This window comes from Squalius cephalus (genome assembly GCF_949319135.1).
Source record: "Squalius cephalus genome assembly, chromosome: 9".
Taxonomy (NCBI): Eukaryota; Metazoa; Chordata; class Actinopteri; order Cypriniformes; family Leuciscidae; genus Squalius; species Squalius cephalus.
In genome coordinates, this window is record NC_137130.1 from 18997029 (window position 1) to 19004676 (window position 7648).

Genomic DNA, 7648 nt, shown 5'->3' on the forward strand with positions numbered 1-7648 from the left:
AGTGCAGATTGAAAAAAAGTGGATGTGTGACAGAAACAAAAGAGAAAAGTGCAACACACAGCAAATACACCGCTAATGAGACCACGAAGGCACCAGACAAAGCACGTGTTTGTGCTTGCAAAATATAGATTTGAGATTCTGTAGATCTAATGTATTTAGGCATATGTGATGAATTTACACTATTTCTTTTTCTCAGTTTTGCCTGGACTGGTAAGCAAATTACTTAAGAGTTTTCCACTTTTAATGTTGTATTGATCTTCCTCTAATTGGCTCTTTTAATGAGAGGAGATATGGAAGTGAGGTATTTTAAAGCAAAGCATTTGCTCAGCCACTGAGTCATTTTAATGAATGAGCGAGGTCATCTATTTACTTTCTGACCATTTTTTTATTAATTGTTGAAATTAATTCGTATTTACCGGTATTGGGCTAATTCAAACATTTATAGCAGTGACATGTGGCTCACTCGGTTTCAGTTTAGCCATTTATGTATTAGTCATTTTGAACTCATAATATGACCTAGAATATAAAATGATGTCTGTGCAATACTGATATTCATTCTTTATGCACAAAGATCACTTTATGCTCTATCTATCTATCTATCTATCTATCTATCTATCTATCTATCTATCTATCTATCTATCTATCTATCTATCTATCTATCTGTCTGTCTGTCTGTCTGTCCGTCCGTCCGTCCGTCCGTCCGTCCGTCCGTCCATCAGTCTGTCTAATCTGAAACAAGAAGTAACAAACAGAACTCACTCAACCTCATCATGTTAAAATATATTTGAAAATTTTAGTTGCCATTAAATAGTCTGTAAAATGACTTTGCTAAATCCAACGGTGTTTAAAATAAAATAAAAAATAATGTCCTCATTAATAAATAAAGGAGTAATGTCCTCATATTGAAAAATAACATAATTATAACATGAGCAGAGCCCTCTGTGGTTTATAAAGAGGCTACAACATTTGCAGACCATATTGTGAGCATAGTGATCAAGCAGCTATTAGAGGCATTGACCAACAAACAAAAACAAAGTAAATGGTGTACAAAAGAATAAGAGAAGCACAGATCTGTGTGAGCCAAAGTGAAGCACAAATGTTTTCTTTCATCTGTTTAGATGGTCAAAATAGTCTGTCAGTTGCATTATTAAGGGACCAAAGCACTGCATTGTGTCTCTCCTGATTGTCCAGTCAGGGTTGTCATTTGGGTCAAATGGCTCTTTTTGTCCAGCTCACTGAAACGGCTTTATCCTTTTGTCTGTTTCTGAAGCAAATAAATAGTGATGGTAATGAGGGTCTAAGCTCTCTGTTACAGATCTGTATGAGTGAAGAAAATTGATGAACTTATCTGTTGTATACTGTCATTATAGACAAAACCATCATCAACTAATGTGAGTGAGAGCAAAGGTGAGAGATTTTAAAGCAATACTTCTCATGTCCTCTGTCACATCATGTTTACACTGACACCCTGAAATGACACTCTACAGGGAACAGTTAGCTAATATGATCAACATTTCAACAAGAGCTAAAGCTACAAATGTGTTTAAAATGTATTTATTTATTGATCCTATAATATAGATAATATTGGATTTACAATATTTCAGTTATTGCATGGTTCAAAAATGCATAGTAACATTATGCATGTTTTTTGTTTGTTTGTTTTAGCTAAATGTCTTAAAGGAGAAGTTCACTTTTGAAATGAAAATTCTGTCATCATATACTCACCCTCATGTTGTTTCAAACCTGTATGAATTTCTTTCATCTGCTGAGCAGAAAAGAAGATATTTAGAAGATTATCAGTAACCAGACAGTTTTTGGGTCCCATTGACTTCCATAGTAGGAAAAAAATATACTATGGAAGTCAATGGGACCCAAAAACTGTCTGGTTACTGATAATCTTCTAAATATCTTCCTTTCTGTTCAGCAGAAGAAAGAAATTCATACAGGTTTGAAACAACATGAGGGTGAGTATATGATGACAGAATTTTCATTTTAAAAGTGAACTTCTCCTTTAATACTCACAAGCCTCGTAATTTCCATGTTTAATTCTAACTATGTGTGATCTCGGATACAAAATAAAGGTATTTCTGTAACTTAATGGAGAACTCGGCAACTCGAGCGAACTCTAGTCACTTCTTCGCTGATTTTTCCTTTTGTTGTCACATGTTTTCCCCACGAGCTCCCCCTACAGCTGTGTTGGGGGGGGGGGGGGGTATATTTCACAACACGGTCGTAAAAAACTCACTTGCGGCGGCCTCCTCCACCTCTCTACCGCTGCTCATATGCGTTTGTTTTGATCGGAGCAAGCCAACTGTATCGTGTGGAGCTATGTCTACCGAGGTGGGTAATCTGGTAATACATCATACATGCGTGTGTGTTTGTCGAATTGCCGTAAAGCAATTCGTGTTTCGTGCTCGTTCTCGTTCTCGCTTCTCCCGAGACTTCCAATTTCTATCTTGCCGGGATGGTAGTCCCCAAGTTGCAAGGTTGGTTTTCCGCCTGGGAACGCTGGGGGGAGTGGGGAAAGTCACCAATATCACCAGAACAGGTTGTTTAACCATCCAAATGAATTCTAGACAGTTTTATTAAGTTAAAAAAGTTACCAAGTTCTCCTTTATTATTTTTAGCTGCATGCACAATTGTTAGCAGCATCTATTATTTATTTAAAAACTAATATCTAAATCATACAAAATTTTACATTTTTCCTAGTCCAATTTCTGTTTTATATTATGAAAGATTTTATAATTTGTGAAGTGATTTAATGTGCCCATTTTTAAATAATAAAGCATTAGTTTAGGCATTGCAGTTGGTCACATAACGCCTTACTTACATTACAGATACACTTTGCTCTAAAACTTATCTAAAGTCTCCCTTCTGCAGGGACTTGTTTGTTGTTTGTTGTTTTCCTCTATATGATAAACAGGCCCTGAAAGCTTTCAGGCAGCATCATTAACAATGTACGACGATGCTCATGCCCCTCAAACTGCACAAATTAATCATTTTAATCTAATCCTATCGTCCTAATCAAAGGCCCCGGCTTCTGTTTTATTTATTGCGCCCTTAACCTTAGTAATTAACTTATGCATGAATTTATTATTCAAGATTATCCCTGAATGGGCCTATTTAACCAGATGCAAATAATCATTTGGGCGTCAGATTTTGTGTTCGTTCAGTCTTGGGAGGCAGAGACTCCTTCTAGTGACACTTGAGGGTGACACTGTCTGAATTCATTCCCTTACATTTATAAAATAAATTAAAAAAATGCTAGAGGCATCTGTGTTCGTCTACATTATGCAGATATTAGTCTTCATGATTTTTTAAACATGTGTTTACTTCTTAAATACAGGCATATTAGTGAGAGCTTTACAGTAATACTGGAAAAGGATGGCTTATAAGCAGGAAAATTAATCAAGTTTGGGTAAAACCAAGCAGATTGGCCCATTTTAAGATTACCTGGTAAGCAATATTTGTAATATGCATACCTTTATCTGACTTTTATCATTTATCTGTTATGTTTTTGTTTATGAAACGTATAGTGTAAATCTGCATGTATTTATGTAATATTTAATTTACAAGGCCTTTAGTCCACCTTTCACTTACATATTTACTGTTCAAATGTTAAAAAAGGAAAAAACATTATCACATAATCTATCAGCAGTATCTATGCTGTAAAACCTTTGCTTTGCAGTTTTGATTATTACATTTAATTTGCAGCATTTGCACAATCAAACATTCATATCTCATACGTACAACAAACAAACACACACATTGAAAAAAAAAGACTTAAAGCATGAAGATATATATTCTGTTTACTCTCATAACAAGCTGTATTTTACACTACAGAAGTTCTGGATATTCTCCATAAAAATATAGCATAAATGCAGTTGGCACTGCCAACATATGACCAAAACATACTGGATATTGCTGTTATGTCTCATATATACACAGACAGTACCCATGCATTTTTGAAGATTTCATTATTATCAATACTAAAAAAAAATCTGTTTGTCATTAAATGCTTACTTTTTTAAAGGTTTTAGCCACCACTCCTCTCCGCATCTAAATTGGCTGAGAAAATGTCATCAGCAGTCAGCTGGGCGGAGCGCTGTCAGTCTGACGGGACACTGTCACCCCGGGGCAGAATATGTCCTCTCTTCTGATAATAAAGGGGACTCTGGAATGTGAGCTGGCACTCAAGGGAAGAACTGCAGAGGGTCACTTAGAAATGACTTCTGCCTTTTCCTTATATCCGCACTATCTCTAGGAATGCTATTTATCGACAGCTCTCCATTATATCTTGCCTTAAAATAATGATTTTGTGAAACAATCTAAGGAAGGACTGGTATAATGAGATATGGTGCAATGATGTTTTAGGTGTCTTATGTAAGTGACGCTTGAAATTAATGGGATTGATATATGGAGTATAAACAGATCCTCACTTGTTTCTGTGATGTTATTATCAAGGTGGATGAACCGTATTGTGCTGCTGTGCTTTTCTAGGAATCTGTGCCTCAGTTAATCATTTGGTTGCTGCCCTTAGTGTAAAGAGCTTTTGTCTTCTGCAAAGTTTGCATTATTCACACATTTTGTGACTTACACAGCACTCTGGAATACAGTACTTGATTCTGATTGGTCAGTTGCAGCATTCTGTGGATAATAATTTTGTATTAACTGTATTTTTTGTCATTTTTTTTAACTGTTCTTTTGAACTCTCTATTGATCAAAGAATCCTGATAAAGAAGTATCACAGTTTCTGGAGTAATGTCTGCTGAAAATGTTGAGATATTTTAAATTGTAACCATTTTTCACAATATTATTTTTGATAAAAGAAATGCAGCTTTGGTTGAGCATAAAATACTTATTTTTAAAAACATAAAAAAATCTTCTCGACCCCAAACTTTTGAACAGTGGTGTATTTTCTTGAAAAGACAAACTATGATGATTTTTTTTTTTTTACCCTGACTGGAGTTTATTCTGCAGTACATTTTGTCATTAAATCCACCCCTCTGTCTTGCAATGTATGATTTTTCTTTAGCTTTAGACAAATCTGATAATAATGGTATTTTTTTGTCAACAGGTTTTAAATATACTGTAGTTTACCTAAGTTTTAAATCTACAATTTACTTGCTTTTGATTTCATCCAAATTTCTGTCTTCTCACTCAAGAGCTCTTGATCTTTGACTTCCCATTCCTTATACACAAGCTCTCTCATCATTAAGCATTCAGGTGAGGTTTTCTCTCCTCGGTGCAGCTTTGCGGCAAGAGGCTCTCACATTTAAAAGGCTTTTTGAAGTTGTTGGGAACTGCTGTCACTTCCTTTTAGTTGCTTTCCCAGAACAGTACACCTTGCTTTCCATCTAATAATAAGGCAATGCATTTGCTCCAAACACACTCTCCATGAATTAATTCGACAGTGTTATGACCCTGAAGGACCGTTAAATCTGCTTTTGAATTTGCCCAGGCCCCCTCATAATGTACTGGCCCCCACTGTTTCTTCTCAGAGCGGCCATTTTCAATTAATCCCACTGCATAATGCATGACTACATTTAACAATCCAATGGACCGATATGGGTTCTTTGGCTGCAGAGGAACTCTGCTAATGGTTGTAAAATAGAGTTATACCACTCCGAATGAATTCATTAGTTTACTTAGTGACTCAGAAGGTATGATGCTTTTTGGGTCCGGGGCAGCTTTTGGCAGTCACTTGATAATGTTTATTTTGTATTCTGTAGAGAATTATAATGAGGCCTGCATCTTTTGCTGCCACTTGTGGAAGGAACATTTGAGATAATTAGAGGATATTTTTAAAGCACACCATTAACCCTAATGTGGTGAGATATGGTTTTGGGGATATAGTCAACATTAAATATATATATATATATATACAGTCGTGCTCAGAATTAATCATACCCCTGGTAAATATGATCAAAAATGGCTGTAAAAAATAAATCTGCATCGTTTATCCTTTTGATCTTTCATTCAAAAAATTGGCAAAAATCTAACCTTTCATTGAAGTAAAAGAATTGAAAGTGGGGAGGAAATCACATTATAAAATAAATGTTTTTCTCCAAAACACATTGGCCACAATTATTGGCCCCCCTAGAATTTTTTATGAATAAAATATCTCTGAAGTATATTCCCATTAATATTTACCTTTTTTTTTTTAGCACACCAGGGTGACTAGGAACATGAAATTGTCCAACTATGACTTCTTGTTTCACAGGAATTTATATATGAGGAAACACAAAGGCCAAATTCCCTTAATCATCCATCACAATGAGTAAAACCAAAGAATATAGTTCTGATGTGCAGCAAAAGATTGTTGAGCATCACAAAATAGAACGTGGCTGTAAGAAAATAACTAAAGAATTGAAAATCCCCAAATTGACCATCAGGTCAATAATTAAGAAGTTCCAATCAACTAAAGATGTTACGAATCTGCCAGGAAGAGGACGTGTATCTATGTTGTCTTAATGGATGGTGAGGATGAAAGTTTGAGTGGCCAAAGATACTTCAATAATCACAGATGGAAAATTACAGAGATTACTTGAGTCTTGGGGTCAGAAAGCCTATTAAAAAAAAAAAAAATCAAACAACCCCTACATCCCCACATGTTGTTTGGGAGATTTTCAAGAAAAATGCTCCTCGCTCATCCAAAAACAAACTCCAGCATATTCAGTTGTCAGACAGAAAAAAAAAGAGCTTTTTGGCAGCAAACACGCTAGATGGGTTTGGTGCACACAAGGATAAAAAGTACCCCATGTGTACAATTTAATATACCATTGGATCTTTAATGTTGTGGCCATATTTTTCTGCTGGAGGTCCTGGACTTCTTATTCAGATACATGGCATCGTGGATTCTATCAAATATCAACAGATAAAAAATCAAAATCTGACTTATAATGGGCCGTGGTTGGATCTTCCATCAGGACAACGATCCAAAACAAACATCAAAATCAACACAAAAATGTGTTAGGGAGCACAAAATGAAGCTTCTGCCATGACCATCCCAGTTCCCTGACATGATGAGTGGAGTGAACTGAAGAGAAGAAGCACCAACATGGATCTGGGAATCTGAAGGATCTGGAGAGATTCTGTATGGAGGAATGGTCTCTGATCTCTTGTCAGGTGTTCTCCAAACTCATCAGGCATTATAGAAGAAGACTCAGAGCAGTTATCTTGGCAAAAGGAGATTGCAAAACCAATCCCCCCCCCCCCCCCCCCCCCCCCCCCCCCCTTTTTTTGAATGAAAGATCAAAAGGATAAACGATGCAGATTTATTTTTTACAGCCATTTTTGATCATATTTACCAGGGGTATGATTAATTCTGAGCATGACTGTATATATATATATATATATATAAATACAAGATAATTTACTCCAAATATAAGAAAATAGGAGACAAGAAAGAAAATCGTGGGACTGGGTTGAATGCTATTCAGTTAATTCTGGATGTGAAAGAATTATGTTGAGAACCATTTCAGCTTTCAGACAAATCATAGTGTGATATGGTTTGGGGATACAGTCAGTATTTTAAAATATCTACAAGCTCATTTACTCCTAAGAGAAATAAGAAAGGAAAAAGAAAAATGTGGGACTGGTTCCCAATTACTGTAATTACAAATGTGAATTAACTTAACAGTTTAAG